The 23181-nt window shown below is 38.1% G+C and overlaps 1 non-coding gene across 1 annotated transcript; it reads right to left on the bottom strand.

The window, feature by feature from the left end:
* Positions 1–18836: 18836 nt before the first annotated feature.
* On the bottom strand, positions 18837–18943 carry LOC128560511 (U6 spliceosomal RNA). Its single transcript, XR_008373009.1, has one exon. It is a non-coding gene; the product is annotated as a U6 spliceosomal RNA (small nuclear RNA).
* Positions 18944–23181: the final 4238 nt, after the last annotated feature.

Raw genomic sequence — 23181 nt, 5'->3', positions numbered from 1 at the left:
AGATTTGTGGACCCCCACTGCCTAGATGCTGAAGACCTTTTGAACTCTCCCACCTGATCAGTGTTTGTGTTGACTGGGACAATTGGTTTGGAACTCTTGACCTAGGATGATCACCTGGGTACCCACCAAGGTTGTACCCTGGTTGTGTTGTTGTGGGAGTGTGGGATTCTCCCCTTCTGGTTGTCGCTTGTGGGACTATGGGGTGTCTTTGTGGCTTATATATCTCCACAGCTCAGATTTCAGCCCAAAGCCACCGATTCACTAGGATTGGACAGAGACCAACTGAATAACAGCCAGTGCTATCTAGCCCCACCACACCAAGCAGGTGCCCAGAGTTTCAGGCAGTAGTTCTGAATAGGACCTTTGTAAAGCTCTAAGGGAAAAGCCGCAATCATCCATCCTAGTTCTTTGGTAAAGGGATGGTTAATTACAACTCCAGGAGCCCCCAATTCAATTTCACCTTGCCAACTTCTCTAGCCAAATGGTGAAAAATAATCATGGGGTGGAATCAGTGGAAAAACTCTGGCGACATGAATAATCAGAGTAGATCAACTCCCACATGGAATGACAAAGGAGACCCAACAGAAGGCCCCATTCGTAAACAAATGGCTAAGATTTCAGAAATTGAATTCAGAATTTGGATTGCAAATAAGATTCACAGAATGGAGGTAAAGATGGAATTAGAAATTCAAGAAGCAATTCAAAAGTTGTGTCAAGAATTTAATGAATTCAAAGACAAAATCACCAAAGATTTTGACACATTGAGGCAAGAACTTGCAGCCCTCAAAGATCTGAGAAAGGGGGGTGGGGCCTTGGTGTGTGTCACACTTTATGGGGGCAAGACATGATTGCAAGAGGGACTTTACCTAACAATTTCAATCAGAGTAACCTGGCTTATTGTACCCTCAATGAATCCCCAACAATAAAAAAACATAAAATAAAAGAAAAGAAAAGAAAAGAAATACAGTAGAATCCCTCGGTAATAGAATGGAGCAGGCAGAAGAAAGGATCTCTGACACTGAAGACAAAGCTTTTGAACATTCTCAAATGCTCAAAGTGTAAGACAAGTGGAGAGTAAAAGTGAATCATTGCCTGAGAGAATTGTGGAACCACTCCAAAAGAGCAAACATTCGTCTCATAGGAATCCCTGAAGGAGAAGAGGTCTGAAAGGCACAGATACTTTACTCCAAGAGATAATTGAGAAGAACTTCCCAAGCATGGCAAGAGGTACTGAAATTCGGATAGCAGACAGTTTTAGAACCCCAGCACAAATCAATGCAAATAAAGCATCTTCTAGACACATTGTAATTAACTTCGCCAAAGTTAATATGAAGGAGAAAATCCTGGAAGCAGCCAGACTTAAGAAAATCATAACCTACAAAGGGAAGAATATTACAATGACTTCATATTTTTCACTGAAACTTTTCAGGCCAGAAGGGAATGGTCATCAACCATCAATCACCTAAAACAAAACAACTTTCAGCCCAGGATTCTGTATCCAGCTAAATTGAGCTTCATTTATGACTGAGAAGTTAAATACTTTAATGACATACACACGTTGAAGAAATTTGCCATAACAAACCAGCTCTTCAGGATACCCTCAAACTCATCCTCCATAATGACCAGCACAATGCTATACCACCAAAGTAAACTCACTCTGAATTTCTTGACCAAAATTCCATTTCCACAGTAGTGAAAAGATTCAAAATGTCCACTAGACTTTTGAAAAACTTGACACCCAAAATACTACCAGGTTTATCAATACTCTTTTAATGTGAATGGCATAAACTGTCCTCTTAAGAGGCACAGGTTAGCTGACTGGATACAAAAACTCAGGCCAGATATCTGATGCATACAAGAATCTCGGGCGGTACCTGTGGCTCAAGGAGTAGGGCGCCGGTCCCATATGCCAGAGGTGGCAGGTTCAAACCTAGCCCTGGCCAAAAACCACACACACAAAAAAGAATCTCATCTTACCTTAAAGGATAAATATAGACTCAGGGCGAAGGGATTGGCATCTATAATCCAGACAAACGGAAATCAGAAAAAAGCAGGGGTCGCAATTTTATTTGCAGATACACTAGGCTTTAAACCAACAAAAGTAAGGAAAGACAAGGATGATCACTTCATATTTGTGAAGGAATACACTCAACATGATTAGATATCAATTATTAACATTTGTGCACCCAACCAGAATGCTCCTCAATTTATAAAGGAGACCCTAACAGACATGAAAAATTTAATATCTTCTAGCACCATAATAGTTGGAGATTTGAACACCCCTTGGCAGAGTTGGACAGACACTTCAATAAGCAACTAAACAAAGAAATTTTGGACTTAAACGTCACCATACAACAATTGAATTTAACAGGCATCTACAGAAAATTTCATCCTAACAAAACTGAATATACATTCTTCTCATCAACCCATGGAACATCCTCTAAAATTGATCACATCTTAGGTCACAAGGCTAACCTCAGCAAATTTAAAAGTATAGAAATTATTCCTTGTATTTTTTTTTGGATCGTTACCCAATAAAAGTTGAACTCACCAATAACAGGTATCTGCATACTCACACAAAGACATGGAAACTAAATAACCTCATGCTGAGGTCATAGATGAGATTAAGAAAGAAATTACCAAAGTTTTGGAACAAAATAATGAAGACACAAATAATCACAAACTGTAGGATACTGCAAAGGCAGTCCTAAGAGGGAAATTTATAGCATTGCAAGCCTTCCTCAAGGGAATGGAAAAAGAGGAAGTCAATGACTTAATGGGACATCTTAAGCAACTGGAAAATGGAGAACATTCAAACTCCAAACCCAGCAGAAGAAAAGAAATAACTAAAACTAGAGCTGAATTAAATGAAATCAAAAACAAAAGAATTATTCAAAAGATCAATGAATCAAAAAGTTGGTTTTCTGAAAAATACAACAAAATTGATAATCCTCATTTTTCTTATTGCCATTCCTTATTGCCATAGCAGCTGGCAATGATGAGATACTCCATTTTTTTACAGAAACTTTATTTTTAATATTTAATTATGTATCATATCAGTGTAAACAACTTTTGAATTATAGTAATGACATTATTTTTTTCCTTATTTTTGCATTTTCAGTTTCTGCAACTTTGTACAAGCCAAGCATTTCTTACTTTCATAATTCTGCAACACATGGAAACTAATAATGACAGAATGTTAGACCTGACAGGGACCAGGGTAGTCACCTGGGCAGATCTACCATATAATCCCCAGGACACATCGTCTCTCATTTCTTCCCCCAACAAGTTCCTGTCCTTCTAGGTTACAGAATGCATAATGTATGTAATATATATACTTATTTAATAATTCAGAAAACTAAGTAAAAACTTAGAAAATCATGTTTTTATTCTACTTCCCAATTAAAACCAAAGAGATAATTTATGGGGTTGAATTTATAAATAAAGCAAATTAAAAGATCCTTAAGTTATTAAAAAAATTTTTGAATACTTACACAGCTGTCTAATGCCATGAAAGAGAACATATTTTAAGAGTAATATTTACAGAGGCTAGGCACAGTGGCTCACACCTGTAATCCTAGCTCTCTGGGATGTCAAGGCGGGTGGATAGCTTCAGCTCATGAGTCCAATACCAGCCTGAGCAAGAGCAAGATCCCATCTCTAAAAGTAGATGGGCATTGTGGCAAGTGCCTATAGTCCCAGCTACTCAGGAGGCTGAGGCAAAAAGATCACCTGAACCCAAGTGTTAGAGGTTGCTGTGAGCTATGACATCACAGCACTCTACTGAGGAACACTAAGTTAGACTCTGTCTCAGAAACCAAAATAAAACAAACAACAACAAAAAGAGTAAGTTTTACATATTGTGAGATAAAATTATAATTTTATTTGTCAAAACTAAGGCAAAATGTAAAGGCAAGATGTAATTTTCTGGAAGCTTGAAAAATATTACTAAACTTGATATGGAATAAAAAATAACAAAGAATGATCAAATAAATATTGAAGAAGAAATTCAAAGTATTCACATCTCTCTTATTAATATTTATTTGAAGTAGAAAGTAATGAAAATAGTGAAGTATTCATATAGAATAGAAAAATGGAATAAAATGGAAATTTTGTTTCACAGGTACATTTACCTTATCTAATGAACAACAATAGCACAGCAGGGTATCACTGCATCCTTTGCAGTGAGGAAGGATGGCTATTTTAAAAAATGTGCCAGAACAATTATGTGTGCACAGGAAAATTAAATGTAAATAGCAACCCCCTACCTCACACCATATGAGCTGGATCATGGAACTTCACATGAAAGTTAAAGGCACAGGATTGAAAAAGACATCATGTATAATTCTTAAATAATATTTACATATATTCTCAAAATAACTAATATCTCAAATGCATAACTTTTTTCACATGAATAGGAAAAGATTAAATGATGTAATGGGAGTGGGGAGTCCTCCACGTGACTGATAAACACAGGTGAATGTGCACTCATGAGGACACAAACTTAAATTGGTGGTTAATACTGTGCTCTGTCAGTACAAAAGGTTAAAAACTTATAGTTATGTATGAGGGTGTGGAGAAACAAGACTGCTAGTGAGAATTAAAGTTGCTAGAACTATTTTATAAAACTGTTTCGCAGTATCTACTAAAACTAATATGTGAATATACTCTGTGGCCCAGAAATCCCACTCCTAGGCTCACATCCTGGGAAATGCACATGCAACTTCCCCAGAACACAAGTGGGACATTGTGACACAGCATGGACTGGATATGACCTAGCATGGCCAGCACACCTCCCATGCCCACTGCTGTTGTTGAATGCCCACATTTCTACCTTTGCCCGGAGAACTTCTCAGCTTTAATCAAGTACTGACAGTGTCTCTACAAAATCTTCCTCAGCCTTGCTCTCAATCACTGGTATTTAAACCACTAAGTCTTATTCTTTTCAGACCCATGAAATTCAGTGAAATACACGTTTTGTGTTGGGATACATCTTTCAACCCCTTCCCCAGAAGAGTAACATAAAGGCTTCAAGAAAATCTTAGACTGGCAGTTTCTTAGATATAGTTGTTGTGTGAAAACAGACATGTTTGCATAGCCTAAGCATTTTTTCAAGGAATTATCTGGTTCATTCTTTATGAGTCCATTGGACAGGCTCTCAGAGGTCCAGCCCAGCAGTCCCCCCCCCCCATGTCTGTATATGGATGCAGTATGAGAGTTCAAAATCATTTTTGTACATTGTATTTGTGAGAGAAAAAAAAGACACCTAATCATCATATATACACTTTATTTTTTATTACATAATAGCTGTGTACATTAATGCAATCATGGGGTACAATGTGCTGGTTATTTTTTTTTATTTTTACATATACATGTATTTATTAGGTTTCCATTTTTTGCCTTCACAAAATTAAAGAGGCTTAAAATTTAATAACAATAACAATGTTTAAGATAAGGACTAGAAACAAAAACCTCGTAAAGAATGAATGAACATAAATACATTCAGAAAAGAAATCAGAGAATTGCTGCATCAAAACATTAAGCAAGAATAATAATAATAATAATAATACAAAGAAAGTAATATTCACATTGTCAAATAAGAGTATGTCTATTATAGAATGCTTTAACTCTGAGATTCAGTATGGAGTCATCAGTTAACTTCTTATTATTTTTTTTTAAGGCTCAAAAATTAGACAACTAATATTTATAATGAAAATAAAAGATAATTTCAAAAAACAGATAATGCCAAATCTTATAGACAATAGAAAAGGAAGAAACACTTCAAAATCATTCTACTTGATCTGGGTACACCTGATATTAAAATTGGAGAGAATATATTATTATAAAGGGGAAATTACAAACATATTTCACTTATAAATGAGGATGCAATATCCCAAACAATATATTAACAAGTTGAATTAAAAATTAATGTTTAAGTAATGTACTTTGGTCAAACTTAAATCCAATTTATGTGAGAATTAGTCACTATTTTCTTTTCTTTTTTTTTTATTAAATCATAGCTGTGTACATTAGTATGATCATGGGGCACCATATACTTGGTTCATAGACTGTTTGACACATTTTCATCACACTAGTTAACATAGCTTTCCTGGCATTTTCTTAGTTATTTTGCTAAGACCTTTACATTTCACATTTACTAAGATTCACATATACCCTTGTAAGATGCACCGCAGGTGTAATCCCATTATTTTCTTGTCTTGTCTTTTTTTTTTTCTTCTTTTCCTTTCCCTCACCTCCTCCCTCCTTCTCTGTCAAATTCATATACAATTTGAAATATTTTCATCAAGAGTATATTTGAACACTGTTCAGCAGAAAGTATCCATTAATTTCTTGAGTTGATTTTGTGCTTGTAACTTACACAAGTGTCTCCTCGTTCTTATCTGTAAGAACGACACATAGTAAGTACAACAAATACCTAAAGAACATTTTTTTGTTTGTTTTTTTGAGCCAGAGTCTCACTATGTTGAGGACTATGTTGTCCTCGGTAGAGTGCTGTGGTATCATAAGTGAGTCACAGCAACCTCAAACTCTTGGGCTTAAGCGATTCTCTTTCCTCAGCCTCCCAAGTAGCTGGGACTACAGGCGCCCGCCACACACTCGGGTATCTTTTTTTTGCAGTAGTCATTGTCATTGGGCAGGACTGGGCTGGGCTCCAACCCTCCAACCTTGGTGTATGTGGCCAGCTCCCTACTCACCAAACTACAGGCACTGAACTCCTAAAGAACATTTGTAAAGTACTTGCAGACGTTACCTTCCCAGGGCACACTTCCTCGTTTTCTTTTAAGTTTGATTATTTAAGTATTATTATTTCATTATTGTTATTTCACTTTTTTAGTTTTCAATTATCTATGTTACTATGTTTTTGTTGTGAAGTAGTTTAGTTTAAATGCTTATTCACTCAACTATAGCATGGAGGGTTTTGAAGTTCTCTGTGGCATTAACATAATGAGCAGACAAATCGGAGTAGGCTGGCATGATCCTTCATATTTAATAAGAAACATAATGAAGGGAAGACAGAAAAAAAAGCACTAAGAAATGAAATAAAATCCTCTGAGCTTGGAATCATCATTTAATCGGAAAGATAGTCCCAGCTCATTGTGAGTTACCCAAGTGCCTTACTGAGTATTTGTTGACTTTTAAGAACACTATTCTCAGAGAACGGATTGTAGTAACATGTACTAACTGACACAGGGCCAGAGTGGCTGGGTAGTTTCATTTGCAGGATGTCATCTGTGGCAGTGAATTGAAAAGGAAAGTGAGTAGGAAAATTGAAATGGAGCAAGGAAGGTGATACTTTTCATCTCAACCCTGAAGCATCATTTTATCAAAGAGCTGTGAAAATCTGCAGGACTCAGCCTTGGTAAGCATGGCTAGGTAGGAGTCTCTTCAGATGGAACCCCAGTTCAAGGTAATGAATCTTCCTTGTCTCAGGACACATTGTAAATGAGAGCCAAGGGAAAACGTAATTTCTAACCCCACAATCAATGGGCTTTTATGGTTAGTGATTTGTTTGTTTAGTGTTGTACTAAATCATGCCAGAGTTAGCTCAATGTCCCTAGGGAAAAAAGATTTAGGAAATCGAGTAATCACAGACTTTCCAGTGTTTTTAAGCTAAAATGACTCTATTCTCCTCCAGAAAACCCTACAGAAGTTCCAAGTTTTCACTTACATAAATTATTTATTGTCTTTGCATAATCATTTCTGTTTCTTCATTATGGCTTCACTTACAACATTTAGTAAAAATAGCCTTATATAATGTTTAGCTTGCCACGGATACCATGGTTTTAGTTCCAGAATACCACAATAAAGCAAATACATCAATAAAGTGAGTCACACAATTTTTTGACTTCCTAATGCATATATTAGAGTCCATGAAATATGCAATAGCATTATGCTTAAAAAACAGTGTGCAGACTTATTTAAAAATGGTTTATTACTAAAAACTGATAATGGCAATCTGAGCCTTCAATAAGTTGCAAATCTCTTTGTTGTTGTTGGAGAGTTTTGCCTCAATGTTGGTAGCTGTTGGCTGATCAGGGCGGTGGTTGCTGAAGGTTGGGGTGAGAGCGGCGACCTTTTCAGGTAAGGTGACAATGCGGTTTGCTGTATTGATTGACCCTTCCTTTCACAGAAGATTTCTCTGTAGGACTCGATGCTGTTTGGAAGCATTTTACCCACAGCAGAAACTTTTTTCCAAAATTGGAATCAATTCTCACAAACCCACTGCTTTATCAACTACATCTATGTACTATTTTAAATCCTTTGTTGTCATTTTGACAATGGTTATAGCATCTTTAGTAGTAGCAAAATCCCTCGCAGGAAGCCGCTTTCTTCATATACTCTTAGGAAAAGCCGCTTCTCATTCTCTAACGTTTGCTCATGAGACCGCAGCAATTCAGTTCCGTCTTCAGGCGCCACTTCTAATTCTGGTTCTCTTGCGATTTCCCACCTGCAATTACCTTCTTTAGGGAAGTTTGAACCCCTTAAAGTCATCCATGAAGGCTGGAATAAACTTCTTCAAAACTCCTGTTAATGTTGATATTTTTGATCTCCTTCTACAATCATGAATGTTCTTAATAGCAGTTAGAATAGTGAAATATTTCCAAGAGGTTTTCAATCAGCTTTGTCCTGATCTTTCCAAGGAATGTACATCTATGGTAGCTATAATCTCACAAAATGTATTTTTTAATAACTCTGGGAAGTCAAAATCACTCCTTGATCCGGGGCCACAGAACAAACGTTGCATTACTGTTGGGTATGAAAACAACATTAATCCCCACAATGACCAAATGCCTTGTCCCTGAATGGTAATATTAGGTCATTAAATCTGACATGTCTGATTTCAAATCAAAAATGTACTTTATTATTTTACAAACAAGAATAGTACAATTACATATATGTAAACTATCAATACAGTTTTGCCATCTTAACCGTAGCTTTTATATGCCAACAGCCTAGAAGCCCGGCGAGAAAGTGGCAATGAATTTGTGAAAGGTGATTTCCACAGCTTGTTGAGAAGTGAATATTTTCCTGTCAAGAAGTTGTCTAAAACCTGGAAGAAAAACCACTGGTGCACGGTCTTGTGAATACGGTGGATGACAGAGAGTTTCCAAATCCAACTTCTGGAGCTTGAGCAGCATTGTTTGTGCAACATATGGGTGAGGATTGCTTTGCAAGAGGACTGGTCTGTCCACTGACCAGTCTTGGCTTCCTCATTCAATTAATTTCAATGAAAATGTGTATCAATTGACCAGTTGTCATGAGGCTGTAGCAGATGATACCAGTGCTAGACCACCAAATAGATACCTTGAGCTTTTTTTGACAAGTATTTGGTTTTGGACTATGTTTCAGTACTTCACCTTTAGGTAACCATTGTGCTGACTACTGTGATTGTCAGAAAGAATACATTTTTCATCACAACTAACAACGTGGTGTAGAAATGTTTTACCTTTATGTCATGACAGAAAAGGCAAACTTCCAGATGATTTATCTTCTAATGCTAATCTAATTCATGCAGAACCCAACTATTCAGCTTCTTCACATTGCTGATTTGTTTGAGATGGTTGACTGTTACTAGAATAGTAACATTACACCTTGCTGTTAATTCACAGGGGAAGCTGAGATGGGTTTGCTTCCACTACAGCTTTCAGCTCACCGTTATCCACCTTGCTCTCAAGTCATTCCTATGGATCATTTTCAAGATTAAAACCAGCAGAAGGGACCTCAAACCATTGAAATACTGTGTTTTCATAGCAAAATCCTTTCAAAACACATCATTGATATTGAGCTGTCTATGTTGCACTGTTTCCAGGATGGAATTCAGATTCAAAAATAATACCAATTTTTTTGCTTATCCAGATTTCACCAAATTCACTCTAATTTTTTTTAAAAGGTAATCACAAGCTAAAATAGGCATTTGAAAAAAATGAAAATGTGCTTCACAATAAAAAAAAAGAAGTGTTAAAGTGAAATGTCAGAGACATCAACTGTCAAACTTAGTATTTAAGGAAACCAGACATTTCATACTTAATAACTTAATATTCTGAAAGGGATCATTTTTGGAACAGTAGGTCTTAACAGTGAACTTAAAATATTCAGTAAACTGTGCTATAAACAGACATGCCTTCATTCAGGCTTTTTTATTCCATTTCTAGAGCACAGGCAGCACAGACTTAACCTAATGCCTACGGGATTTTCAGAATGGTTAACACACACTGGCTTCAACAATGACAACTACAACAACAACAAAACAGCTGTGCATTGTGAGGAGTGCCTGTAGTCCCAGTTACTTGGGAGGCTGAGGCAGGTGATTTGCTTAAGCCCATGAGTTTGAGATTGCTGTGAGCTGTGATGCCATTGCACTCTACCAAGGGTGACATAGTGAGACTTTGCCTCAAAAAAAAAAAAAAAAGAGAGAGATTCAATATGTACTTTGAGGCTTTGAAGCCTGACATCAACTTCTCCTCTCTAGCTCTGAAAGTCCTAAATGACCTTTTCATCCTCTGTAAGGCTATTTTGTGTACACTGAAATCTGCTGTTTAGTGTATCTGCTTTCATCAGTGATCTTGCTGGGTCACCAGCCTGACCCCCTGAAGCTTGTCCCCAGCACCTGTGGCCCACCTTGTTCATTTGTGTTACAGATTCTTCCTTTTGCCTCGGGGACAACCTCTGTTAGCTTCAGACTTCTTTCCTGAAACTTGCTCACCTATCTGAGCTTTCATGGAGTGGTAGAGAGGGAGAGCAGGACTCTGCTCTAGATTAGTTTTAGATTTAAGAGACTGTTGTGACTACTTTGTTCTTCTATCCACACCACTGGAACTTTCTCCGTACTGGCAATAGGTTGTTTTGCTTTTTCATCATTCACGTGTTCCCTGAAGGTGCATTTTTAATTTCCGTCCAGAACCTTCCCCTAGTACTCATGATGTGGCTAACAGTTTGGCACATGAGGCCTTCATTCTGCCTGTCAGGGCTTTCAATGTGCCTTCTTAGTAAGCTTAAGGATTTCTGGCTTGCCATTTAAAGGGAGAGACACGAGAGTCTTCACTAAGCACATATATGCCACTGTAGGTTACTGACTATCCTAACCTAACCTATCCAATCCTAACACAGTGCTGTGTTTCAGGGACAGGGAGGCTCAGAGAGAAGGGGAGAGGTGGCGGAACAGCCATTGATGAGGCATAAAGAGCACACAATATTCATTTACTAAGTTTGTCATCTTACATGGATGTGGGTCAACCCCCAAAACAATCTCACTTGTGACATCAAAGATCATTGATCATAGATCACCATAGGACATATAATAATGATGAAAAAGATTAGAATACAGTGATAATTAACAGAAAGTGAGACAGAGACTCAGAGTGAGCACACCCTGTTTGGAAAATGATGCTGACAGACCTGCTTCTCCTCCCAGGATTGCCACAAACCTTCCGTTTATAAACAATGTAATATCTGAAAAGTGCAATAAAGTAAAGGAAAATAAAATTCTTGAAACAAAAACACTTGGTGCCATATTTTTACCCTTTATGTATAAAAAAAAATTGATATTTAGAAGATTATTTTAATGTTTTTCAATTCCCACCTCCCAAATTGCAAAATCTCTGGAGTGATACTCGAGGGAACAAGCAAACAATCTGAGTCTCAAAATATCAGTCCTTTATGATTTTCAATAGTTAACATCTGGTAAAAAAAAATAAAATAAAATTGTCCTTCAATGCTCTGCTGTCACACCAGGCTGAAGCTGGGTACAGGACACCTGTGAAATCCACTGAACCAGTGAAGCTGGGCTTTCAGCTTCTGTTACGGCATCACAACCTCCCCTCTCTGCTCTTTTTTGCTGAAACCTGATGTCCATGAATTTCATCTTGACTCCCTTAGCTCCTATCTGATAAGATGAGATGTTTTGAAATCTGTCTAGAGAATGTACCAACTTGGACAGCACATGATGGAGCGTGCATAGGAGGAAAATGACAGCCAGGCTGCCAGTGGGCTTCCATGGGCACAGGTGCTGTCCCTCACGGAGCCCAAAGAGGTTGTTGGCAGAGCCACATGAGTCTTCTGTGTCTGCTGCCCTGTGTACGTTGTCATGACTTCAAACATTTGCACACACTAGAAAAGGTACAGCCTTTGGGCTTGGAGGGTCTGATGTTCCTGGGTGAATGGATGCTTCCCAAATAGATCCTCTTTCTCAGGCAGCTCACAGGCAGAGCTGGCATCTGAGAGTGAAGGCTCTGGAATCCTTCTCCTTGAGAGGAATCCTCATTCCACATCTCACCACTGGCTGCCTCCTGTGCTCATATCTGAAATGCGGAAACAAGCAGGATCTTGTCAAGATGAACACCTAGTTCAGACCCCGTTGGTCTGGGAAGACAGTCGTCTGTGCTCTGTGGAAGCCTCCTCAGTTCAGGTGTTTGAGTGGAGGTGGAAGAGGGTGGCCTGTGTGCCAGAAATGCTCTAAACAAAGTAACCGAGACCTAGAAAGGTTAGTTAACTTTGTATTAGCTAACTAGGTAAGGAGAGGCAGACCAGGATGCTGGCTTCCTGGTCAATCTCCTTTCAATTATGGTATTATTGAGTTATTACAGACAAGCATCTTTTTTTTCTCACACTGGGTCAGAAAATCCCCAGGCATGTGTAGTGTATACGTCACACATCTTTCTGGAATGTTCATTGCACTCCATGATTCAGTTGATATATTTAAAAAAGTAGTTATATGGTAGAATTACAAATAATCTCTGGCATATTGAAAATAAATTAAAAGACTTGAAAGATATTTTGTTTTCAGGACACCAGCGTATATTTTAAAATTACTATCTGCTTTTATTAACTGAAGTTTCAGTAAGGAAAATAAAATATATTGAGAATTACTATTCTGCCCCATACGTAATTGCATTAGTTCAGATGTATACTGCATGGAAGCCATGTGTCAGGACGCCACCAGCCTGAGCTCAGCTGAGAACCTGACTTTCTTAGCTATAATTTATGTTTAGAAATATTTAAGTTGCCCCAAATGTTTCTTCAATCCTACCTTCCTGGAGGAAAACCGTTTGCTATTCAGGGCACCATTCCACCATCCTCTCATTTGCAAAGAAAATGAAGCCAATCTCCCTATGGTCTCTGTGCACCAGCAACATGCCTTTTCATCTCTCTAATGCACCCTGTTTCACTCTGCGGTTCCCCTGCTTCTTTTCTGCCCAACCCTGGTGCTAGATTCTAGCTCTTTCCACACTGTCTACACTGAAGTTTCACCTCTGTCTTTCAAGGTGAGTCCTCCTATTTTCCCGTGTTCTCTAATCCTTGGTCATTGAGTACAGCAGAACTTTCCTTCATTCTCTCTATGTCACACATGTGTCTGTATGTGCACGTGTGTGCTCACACCCACAACACACACTTACCCGTCTCTTCTTTGAACCTGTCCCCCTCAGTGTCTTCCACATTTCACTCCTGATGTCATCACTGCCCAGAGGAAAGTGATGACCCTTTACCAGATAGTACTAAGTTTCACAGATTTGGGCCACGGTGGATTAAAGGTTAAAAGATTGCTCTTGAAACCCACCAATCCTCTTTCCATGAACTGGCACATTTTTCCTGACACCCTCCTCACTCGCTCCTGGTGCAGCCACGGCCTGTAGAGTGTCACCTTCCCAGGGGCCCAGGAGGCCACCTGGAATAGGCAGTCTGAGCTTTGTAAACTTTTAATGTCCCTTGTCTATTCCTGTACATAAGCTTACAGAAATGTATTAAACTGTGACCCTAAAATCTAGTTGTCCTAGAAATTCTTCTTTCAGGCTGAGGCAGTGATGCAAGTCACCCACCATTTTATTGTTGGTGCTCATCCTGCTAATACAGAGACACAGGATTCAGTAGAGACAGACTCATTCGTCACAGAAATGGACACAGGTCAAATGAGCAACTTTTCTTTGTAGCTAATTTATTTGCCCAAAGCAAAATCATCTGTGTTGTGATATAAATGCAGTGAAACAGAAAAGAACCCTTTACTCCACTTTTGATTCCTGGTGTGCGCTATCCTCATCCCACAGTTCTCCCGCTCACAGACTGCTTAGCAGACTGTCTGGTGAGCCACATATTGAGTGCTATATTTATTACATTGGAACACTGAAACTCTTACAAGATTTTAGCAAGAAAAAGAAGAATGCATACAATTTACCAAAACAGTAGAATACAGATGACATTTATTTTTAAATAAAGCCCATTTTATGCAAGAGCAAATATCATCAAAATGATACATTTCTTGGATGTGTCAAATTAGAATATAAAAAGCAATATTTTCATTTGCCGTTTTTATTGTTGCTATTCAGTTGCACATCCTTAGACTGTTAATCTGTATTGCAAGTAGAAAACCTCTTCCCTTTAAACAGGCACTGGGATAATATAATTATGTCTATAAATCTATAGTAAATATTTTGCTTAATTCTCCTCTTATATAGACAAAACTCTGAATTTTGATGCTTAAGTGTTTTAAATACTAAATTGGATATGCTCAGATTCATTCACGTGTGGCATCTGCTAATGTACACATAGTCTCCAGACAATGACTAAGACATAGATCTGGGCGGGCAGAGAAGAGTGGAGGTTCCCAGAACCCGAGGGCAGATCGTCCTCAGAGACTGTGTGAGAAGGCAGCTGATGGGATGGTACAACCTCAGAATTTACAAAAAATAAAATTATTGATTTCAATTTCCTATGGGCATGCAGGCTCCGGATTCAGAAAGTGTTACATTTTGGGGACTGACAACCTGTCTGTCCATCTCTGTCAAAAATAGAAGGTGCTCAAGAAAGGAGATACTATCTGCAGTGAAAGATTAAATGCTTTGGGTCTCTGAATGCTTCTGAAAGTGCAGACACTGGACTCTTTCCCATCTAGATTGCATAGAGCCTTATTCTAGTCACCCTTATTCTAGAAATCAACCTATTTTTGGCCAGAGGTGCTTATCTTATTATCTTTTAATTGGTTTTCATCATTTATTTTGTTATGTTTCATTCAGAGGTATTGCCATGAATATTTGGGCCCTATGAGGACGTCTCTCCCTGCAAGTAGCCTTTCCACAGGAAGTCGGTGGAGAGAGAGTGGAAGGACGAACAGAAAAGCTCCAGATGGATCCCAGACAATCGTGTCATTGATATTCTTTGTCACTGTGTATTCAGCAAATACGGATGAAACTCTCCCAAGGAAACACATGTTTCCAGAAGGCAGATGGGCTGGCCCAGGTGCCCTGGTAGCCTCTTCTCACTTCAGATGAACGTGGGAGAGGATGTAGGAAAACTAATGAGTCAGAAGGGGAAAGATGCAGAGCACGTTGGCTCTGGACATGGGAGTGATCCACCCTCCATTTTCTGTGCCTCCCGAGGGTCAGCAATCAGCAAATGTTCCCTCTGCCTCAGATGCTTATTTTAATATATCCTTTTCTTCATTCAACAGAAAAAAATCAAGTAAGTGCCTATTAGTGCAGACACGAGGATAAGTGCACAGGATGTACAGACACTAAAGATCTTACTTCGTTAGTGTTCTATTTAAAACAAAAAGGGTTTGAATATGAAATTATAAGCAAATTGTTTATTTTGCTTAAGGCCACAGTAGGAAAAGCACCACATCTGTCCTTTAATTAAGCAAAAGAAACCCGGGAGGCAGCCTTCACTTGGCTTTCAGCTCTTCATTTTGCGTCTGTAAAATCCATAGATTCCAAAGGACAGAGCTCAACCGTAATTAAAAGCGTTACTGAGCTGAATACAATTACCAGTATTTACCTCATTATGTCCTGTTGTTGGCACCAGAAACAGAGTTCAAACTGGTTTTCTTCTCTTAGCCGTGGTTTAAAAAATGTCTAATTCAGTTTAGTAATGATGGTAAGTACAAGATCAGGTTTGGAAACGTTGCTGATTTACAGATAAAAAGCACCAGGCACCATTCCTGCTCTCCATCATGCCCAGGTCCTGCCCAGCAGGGACATTTCTAGGGGAACCCAGAGGCAGGGACACTTCCGGGGGAACATAGAAGCAGCTGTGATCCTTTATCAAGGCTTCACTCTGGAAACTTCAAGTTTGCATTGTAGTTGTCCTATTGAAAAAGCATCTATTTTCCATATAACAGCAAATAAGATCACTTATACAAAAGATCCTTATTCTGTAAATATAACTGAAAGGCTAATAACAATGTCATCAATAAGTAATAGGAAAATACCTGAATAAATGAACTTGGTCATACAAAAGACACATTCCCTTACCTTTTCATTATGTAAGATTTCACGGATGTCCTTGGCGTATTTGTCATGACATATTCTGGATAGGAAAAGACAGATTTTACTGAGGATGAAGTAATCATGATTTGATTAAAGAACTGTTCGGAATGTTAGAGAAAAACGTAGCAAAATTTTTGTGTGTAAAAATGAAGTTCATTTTATTATGAAATTTTCCATTCTCTTCTAAAAATTCTGACATAGTACAGTGCACAGGTTTATTTTTATTCATTTAGACTAAAACACGACATGAGAATAACCAGAAAGTTGGTTCAATCTTAACAATGCACATTTCCCCAAATGGAGAGTGTGTGTTCTGTCGTCTGAATTCCCTGACAGCTTTCTGACACCAAAAGCAGTGAGCACAAGCCCTGTGCAGTGTCTGTGGGTTGTGTCTCCTCCTGGGCTGACTCTGCTTTCTGCCTAGAATCCTGGAAAGCCAACTCCATCCCCTGTGCCAGGTAAGCACCTGCTGGTGTGTCATCTTACCTCCACAACTCCAAACTCGCTTCCCCCCCTAAAGGTCTTTGCTCCTTTTAAAGACCGTGGTCTTAATCATTTCCTCCTCCTTCAGACTCTGCCTTTTACTTACCTTTATCACTTTCACCTTTGGAAATGCACTTCACTCAATTATTGCTGTTTTCTTACATTTTTGCCTCACGCTAGACTGTGAGTCCCTGATGTTCCAAGACGGTGCATTTGTGCATTTATTCGTTTGTCGGTTTTGTACCTTGACACCTGGTACTTTCTGGCATATAATAAGTGCTTATGACCTATTTAGTGTCAGAAAGAATGAAGCAGCACAGGCTAAGGATATTGAATTATAATTCATTTATTAAATAACATGGTATGAGTAATTTACTTTTTTACACTGATTGAATAAGCTGAATTGTACCATATGATACAGACATATAATTTGACCTAACGCTCCCTTTAGCCTCCAAATAAGCAAATACATTTTTAAAAGTCATAAGAAAATAATCAATTATTTTGCTGTGTATCTGTCAATTTCACACTGTGTATTAAAGAATCTTTTGTAATTAAAAAAAAAGAAAATCGATGTTTCCTCAAGAGGTGCTTAATTTTCAACTGCCCAAACCATGAAGGTGATTATCCCTATAACCCTAGAACTGGGTGTAATTCTCACTCTAGAGAAGTAGAAATAATCTGAGAGAATACCAGGGTCTTAAAATTGAAAATAGGTTGCTCTACTCGAAAGACACTGCTCCAATAGAACAGCATAGAATCATCCCAACTCACGTATTTTATGGCCTCTTGTTTTGATAACCTAGCAAACATTATTGTATTTTTACTAATACTTACCTAATAATACAAGGTGTGTTTATGTTGAAGATTTCTGCCTTCTTACAACTCTTCATGGTTCTTATGACATCAAGTTTGCTGTTTGGCCTTTCCATTTTATAATTTCCATGTGTGACCTAAATCTTTGCATTCCCAAGGTTCTACCTTTTAATTTATTTTCATCAGTCTCTATCCGAAAACCCATAGTATGTTAATGAAATTATAATTTTCCAACAGGCAGAAATTTAAGTATTGCAATTAGCTAAAGGGTATTTAGGTCAGCCAAAGCAGTTCTACAGTGAGACTGGTTTATAACAGTCACCCCTGCCTCAAGGCAGCGCCGAGGCACGTTTCTTGTGCTCTGTGACTGTTCTTGGCACCTGCTTTGCCTATCTGTGAGTTTTGTCATGCTCAGCATGGCACACTGTGTGTCTATGTGGGCGGCACCTTCAGACCTCCAGAGCAGAGCATGCACCTGCCCCCTTCCTAACTAGTCCCCCGTTATTTCCTTAATTTCAATCACCATAACTGCCATTCAGCAATGATCAGAGAAATCTTTCCTAACTTCCCCTGCCTCACCTCCTTGATAACCTGCACACATAAATTGTCTTCAAACTCAACCAATTCTCCTTAATTTAGCTTTCATCTCACTCACGTTTGTCCCAGGTGTGACGCATCCTTTCCTGCCTGAATTATTCCGGTCCTCACTGTTATCTCTGCCTCCACATCTGGTTCCCCTGGTGTCAGTCTCTGAAACACCACAGGGAACGTTCTTCTAAATTCCAGACCTGACTCTGACTCTGACTCTTCACTGTTTCGGGTCTCAGGAACAGGTGACATGTGTGTCCTTCAGTAATCACCTCTCACTACACCCCCTCTCCTCATCCCCGGCTGCTCTTCTTGGGGCATACGGCCTCCTTCCTTGCTTTGGCTTCTTTTCTACCATGCAGCTCAGTTGCTCTTTGCTCAGTGGACCCTCCCCAACCCTTCTGCACAGATGAGCACACCTGTGCCTTGAATATTAGTGTGGTGTTATCTCCCGCACTGACCCCGGGCCCCTGAGGGTAGAAAATGTGTCCTTATCTCTCATCATCACTGCTGGACATGCTTCATTGTACATGGTAAGTATTTTTTCTTTTACATCATACATTTTCTTTATTTTTATTTATAATTTTAAAAATCCAGGTGCTTTATTAAATAGAAAACAAATCAAATTTAATGCAAAATTTGTGGTCTGATACTCAAGATCTTGCTGTTCTTCAAAATATGGAACATTTCATGAATTTGTGTGTCATCCTTGAGCAGGGACCATGCTAATTTTCTCTGTATCATTCCAATTTTAGTATATGAGCTACCAAAGCGAGCACGTAAGTATTTGATGAGTACATACTATATGAGCAAAGGCCCATACACACACAGGCATGAATTTAAATAATTTTATCCAGTCAATGGCAGCTCTTATGTCTCTGACACTGTTCCTGGTACTGGTGAAATAGTTGTGAGCAAAAGACGATGAACTCTGTCCTTTGTAGAACCTACGTGAAACTTAAATTCAAAAATGGTTAATGATGAATGATTAATCTCATGGTAGGTGATGAGACCTAGGTTTTCAAAAACAGCAACTGAGTTTTGAGGATTCTATTAAGAATTACTTATTTAATTAAGGTGCACATGTGTGGTCTGAGCATTAGAAATAAAGATGTGTATTAGTCCTGTGCACTGTAGGATCATCTCTGCCAAGGTCGGGCGGGTCTTGTGCTGTTGGTACTGCCTTCAGCATACTTTTCAGCAGTTTTTTTGAATCAAAACTTGATTTATATTTAGCAATATTTAATCACTTGGTGTAAATCTCTGTGGATTGTGAGCATATAAAATTCAGGGTTTGAATACTCCATGGATTTTCCTAAGATTTTGCAAGCTGTCGTAATACTGTTGAACATTATTAATAAGGACTGAGCATCCATCAAGCATGACTATAATTTGACTGGTGTGCTATAAATTATATTTTTGAATATGTTAGGCCAGAAATAAAAATGGACTTGACTTCCCTAGCTCCCCAAAGAACCAATATTTCATCATAAATTTCATCTTCCGCTTCCCTTTTCATTCGTCTCTTCATTTGCAATTCTTCTAATCACAGCAACTGAGTAAGCACATCCACACGGGGTGGTCCTCCTGCTGATGAGTCTGCCTGGGGTAGAAAGCAAGATAGATTGTAAACAAATGAAGATGTTGAATACGTCCACAACACATTGGAGTTGCCAGAATAAATGGGCAACGACACCTTGAGATGATATCTGTGAGAGCATAAACTGAAGTCCGATCCGTTTGGGATGGCTTGGGGATTTTCAAGGGTAGTTGGGTGACATGAGCTGGGGTCTAAAAGTTTTTTGAAAGGCGGGAATGGTGCCTTAGAAAAGAGGAGGAGGGTGTGATGTTTATTACAGACCAAAGAAAGAAAATAAAGAAAAAACACGTGAAGAGGGCATGTGAGAAACAAAAACTCACAGGCTTTGGTCAGTGCTGAAGTCTCCACCATGGGACCGTGCAGATCCTGCAGCCTGCTGTGAATCATCTGATCTTCATCAGTCAACTGGCTCACCACCAACACTTTTGTCACTTGGAGTTCACTCTTGCTTTGAGCAAACTAAAGAGCCCAACATGGACAGGCATAAAAGAGTTGAGAAGGCAGGGGAGTAACCATGCTCAGATGCGGGCAATGTAGACTAGCGTGTGGGAAGGAAACAGACTCAGGAAATTGTTGTAAATGGTATAAATCAAGAAGACCTGTTTAAATATGGTCATGGCAGGTGAGGAGGAGACAAGAAATCCCAGAGACGCACTTCCCACGGGGCCGTGGCTCACTGAGGAAACCCCAGCAGGTGAGAGCCGGACCAGGTGGGAAGTCCTGCCTTCTTTTTAGACATACTCATTATCACATCTTCTGAGGGACCTTTGCCAAAATGTCGAACAATTAGAAATATATATCTGTAGCCCAGAAAATGTCTTTTGTTGTTCTTGAATTTACTGAAAAGTACATTTATAAATCTTTCTGAGAATACTTTCATTTCATGAGGTGATGGTTAAAACTTGATTATACAGGATGAAGTAGTATATGGGAAAATAAATCTGATTTGAATTTAACCTAGATGATTTTCTTTATTGTCCAAGTTTTCTGTTCAACTTTTGTATTATTTATCATTAATATTTGATTGATCACCTATAGGCACAAGGTACAGATTTTTTTAATTGATTATTTTTCTAAAGATGAACCCGCTAGATCTTACTTTTTATCTGATTTCCATTTTATTCTGTGAGAAAGACGGTGTCTGTCCCTTCTCCTCAGAGAGACAGCACGATTTTTTTTTCTGCTTTCCTCAATCACCTTAACTTTCACCACAATTTTTTTTCTGCTTTCCTCAATCATCTTAACTTTCACCACGATTTTTTTTCTTCTTTCCTCAATCATCTTAACTTTCAAATAACGTTGCTGTTTTTAATATTCAGCACTCAAGCTGAAATCTGAGTTGTACCCTCTTTCCTTCTCCACAAACCATAAATATTACAGGAGCTTTGCATATTATACACCTGTGGTCAGAGAGTGAAATTTTGTTCATAGACTGATGGAGGAGTTGTTTTTAACCAATATTGAATTAGTAGTTGAACCTTCACATTTCAAAAACTAAGTAAAAAAATATAGCGATAAGTAAGAACTCCGTTAATATATTTATAGTGACAAATAAGTCTTAGAATAACATTGATTTTATGTAACTATTCTTTCGCTCTTTAACTTTAAATTTGAAATAATAGTAAACTTACAAAAAAGTTACAAAAATAGCATACAACCCAGATTCTTCAAATATTCACATTTTACCACATTTGCTTAATCATTTTCTCTTTTCTCTGGAAAAATTTAAAGTTTTTAAATTGCACATAAGATACCGCTGAACCCGTCAAAACATAAGTGTGTTTTTCCTAAAAATAAGGTCATTTTCTCAAATAGTCTCAATATAATTATCAAAATCAGGAAATCAACATTGAATAAGTTCTGTTCTGTCCACTATGTTACCCACTAGCCACGTTTGGCTATTTAAATTTTAAATTAATTAAAATTAAATAAATTAGAAATTCACGTTGTCAGTCACGTTTCAGCCACTCATCAGTTCAGTGGCTTTTGTATTGAAGAGCAGGGACGCAGATCACTTCCATCATTGCCGAAAATTCTGTTGGTAACTTTCTGGAGATTCATATTTTGCCAGTTGTCTTATTAATGTCCTTTATAGCAAATAAAAATGTTTTTTTTTTTCTAGTTTAGGATCCATTGTATGATCACATGTTAAATTTAGTTGTATGTATTTTTAGCTTCCTTTAATCTGGTATCCTTTTCACAGAAAAATTTGATGGAAAGATAGAAACTTTGGTGTCATAGGTATAAGATGTCACATATGTGTATGCATATACATGTGTGCACGTGTGTACATGTGTGTATGTGTGTACGTGTGTATATGTATGTGTGTATATGTGTGTACGTGTGTATATGTGTGTATATAGATACTTCTTTTTAAAGTTACATGCAGAGGTGATATCAAAAATTTTGGCCTTAATGGCAATCAGTGATGCAAACAAACCAAAAACTTGAGAAAATGGCACATATGAAAATTTTTATCTGGGTACATTAAAAAAAGTGAATAAATCGTATTTTCAGCTTGGTGCTTCACTGCTCAAAGCAGCCATACGTTCTGGGAACCCTACCATATGAAGTAACACCTCCTTGCTGCCACGAACTCTATCCAGACTGCGGAAACCAGGTCTTGGCGCACTCATATTACCTCTCTCCTCTTTTCCACACCAAATCTCTGCCTTTACTGTCTGCTTTATTCCTCTGCACCAAGGCGAGGGCTGAATATTATGGTACCAGCTCAAGGACGGCTTCTATCCAGATGTTCTTTTCTTACCTTTCCACACACTTCAGCCTAAGAGATCATGGTCATTGTAAAAAGAATTCTGATGGACTTTATAACTTTTAAGTACCTTGTGAGAATTTAACACAATAATTAAGAAAATGCCATAAAGGCTATGTTAACCAGTTTGGTGAGAATATTTCAGACTGTATATGGAACCAACACATTGTACCTCATGATTGCATTATTGTACACAGCTATGATTTAATAAAAAAAATTGTAAAAAAAAAAAAGAATTTAAAGCAATAAGAAGTTATGAGCAGATACAAACATGTTTAAAGCTTTTAATTTTCATTTAGAATGTATCTCTTATTTTATATTCGCAACTGTACAAAAACATTTTAGAATCTACAAAAGAACTGAAGTAGACATGATAGAGTGAGGATGGGATGAGGAAAGAGCACAGTGTGTCCCAGAACACCGTCCCCGTGACACATAGGACAATCCAGGAACACAGCTGCTCACGAGCAAGTACTATGAGCGTGAGCAAGAGATTCTGAGGAGCTTTTAGAAAACTATGCTAATTCTGGTGATCTTGGAAGCTATTATCCTTTTTTTATGTCGTGGTTCTGAGATGGTACAGTTGCTAAGTAGAGTTAATATCTGGCATCAAATGATTCTAGGAAAGATGCTTCTAGTGTTTA

Source organism: Nycticebus coucang, chromosome 11 (genome assembly GCF_027406575.1).
Source record: "Nycticebus coucang isolate mNycCou1 chromosome 11, mNycCou1.pri, whole genome shotgun sequence".
Taxonomy (NCBI): Eukaryota; Metazoa; Chordata; class Mammalia; order Primates; family Lorisidae; genus Nycticebus; species Nycticebus coucang.
The sequence above is the reverse complement of the archived record's forward strand: the minus strand, read 5'-3'. Positions and strand labels throughout refer to the sequence as shown.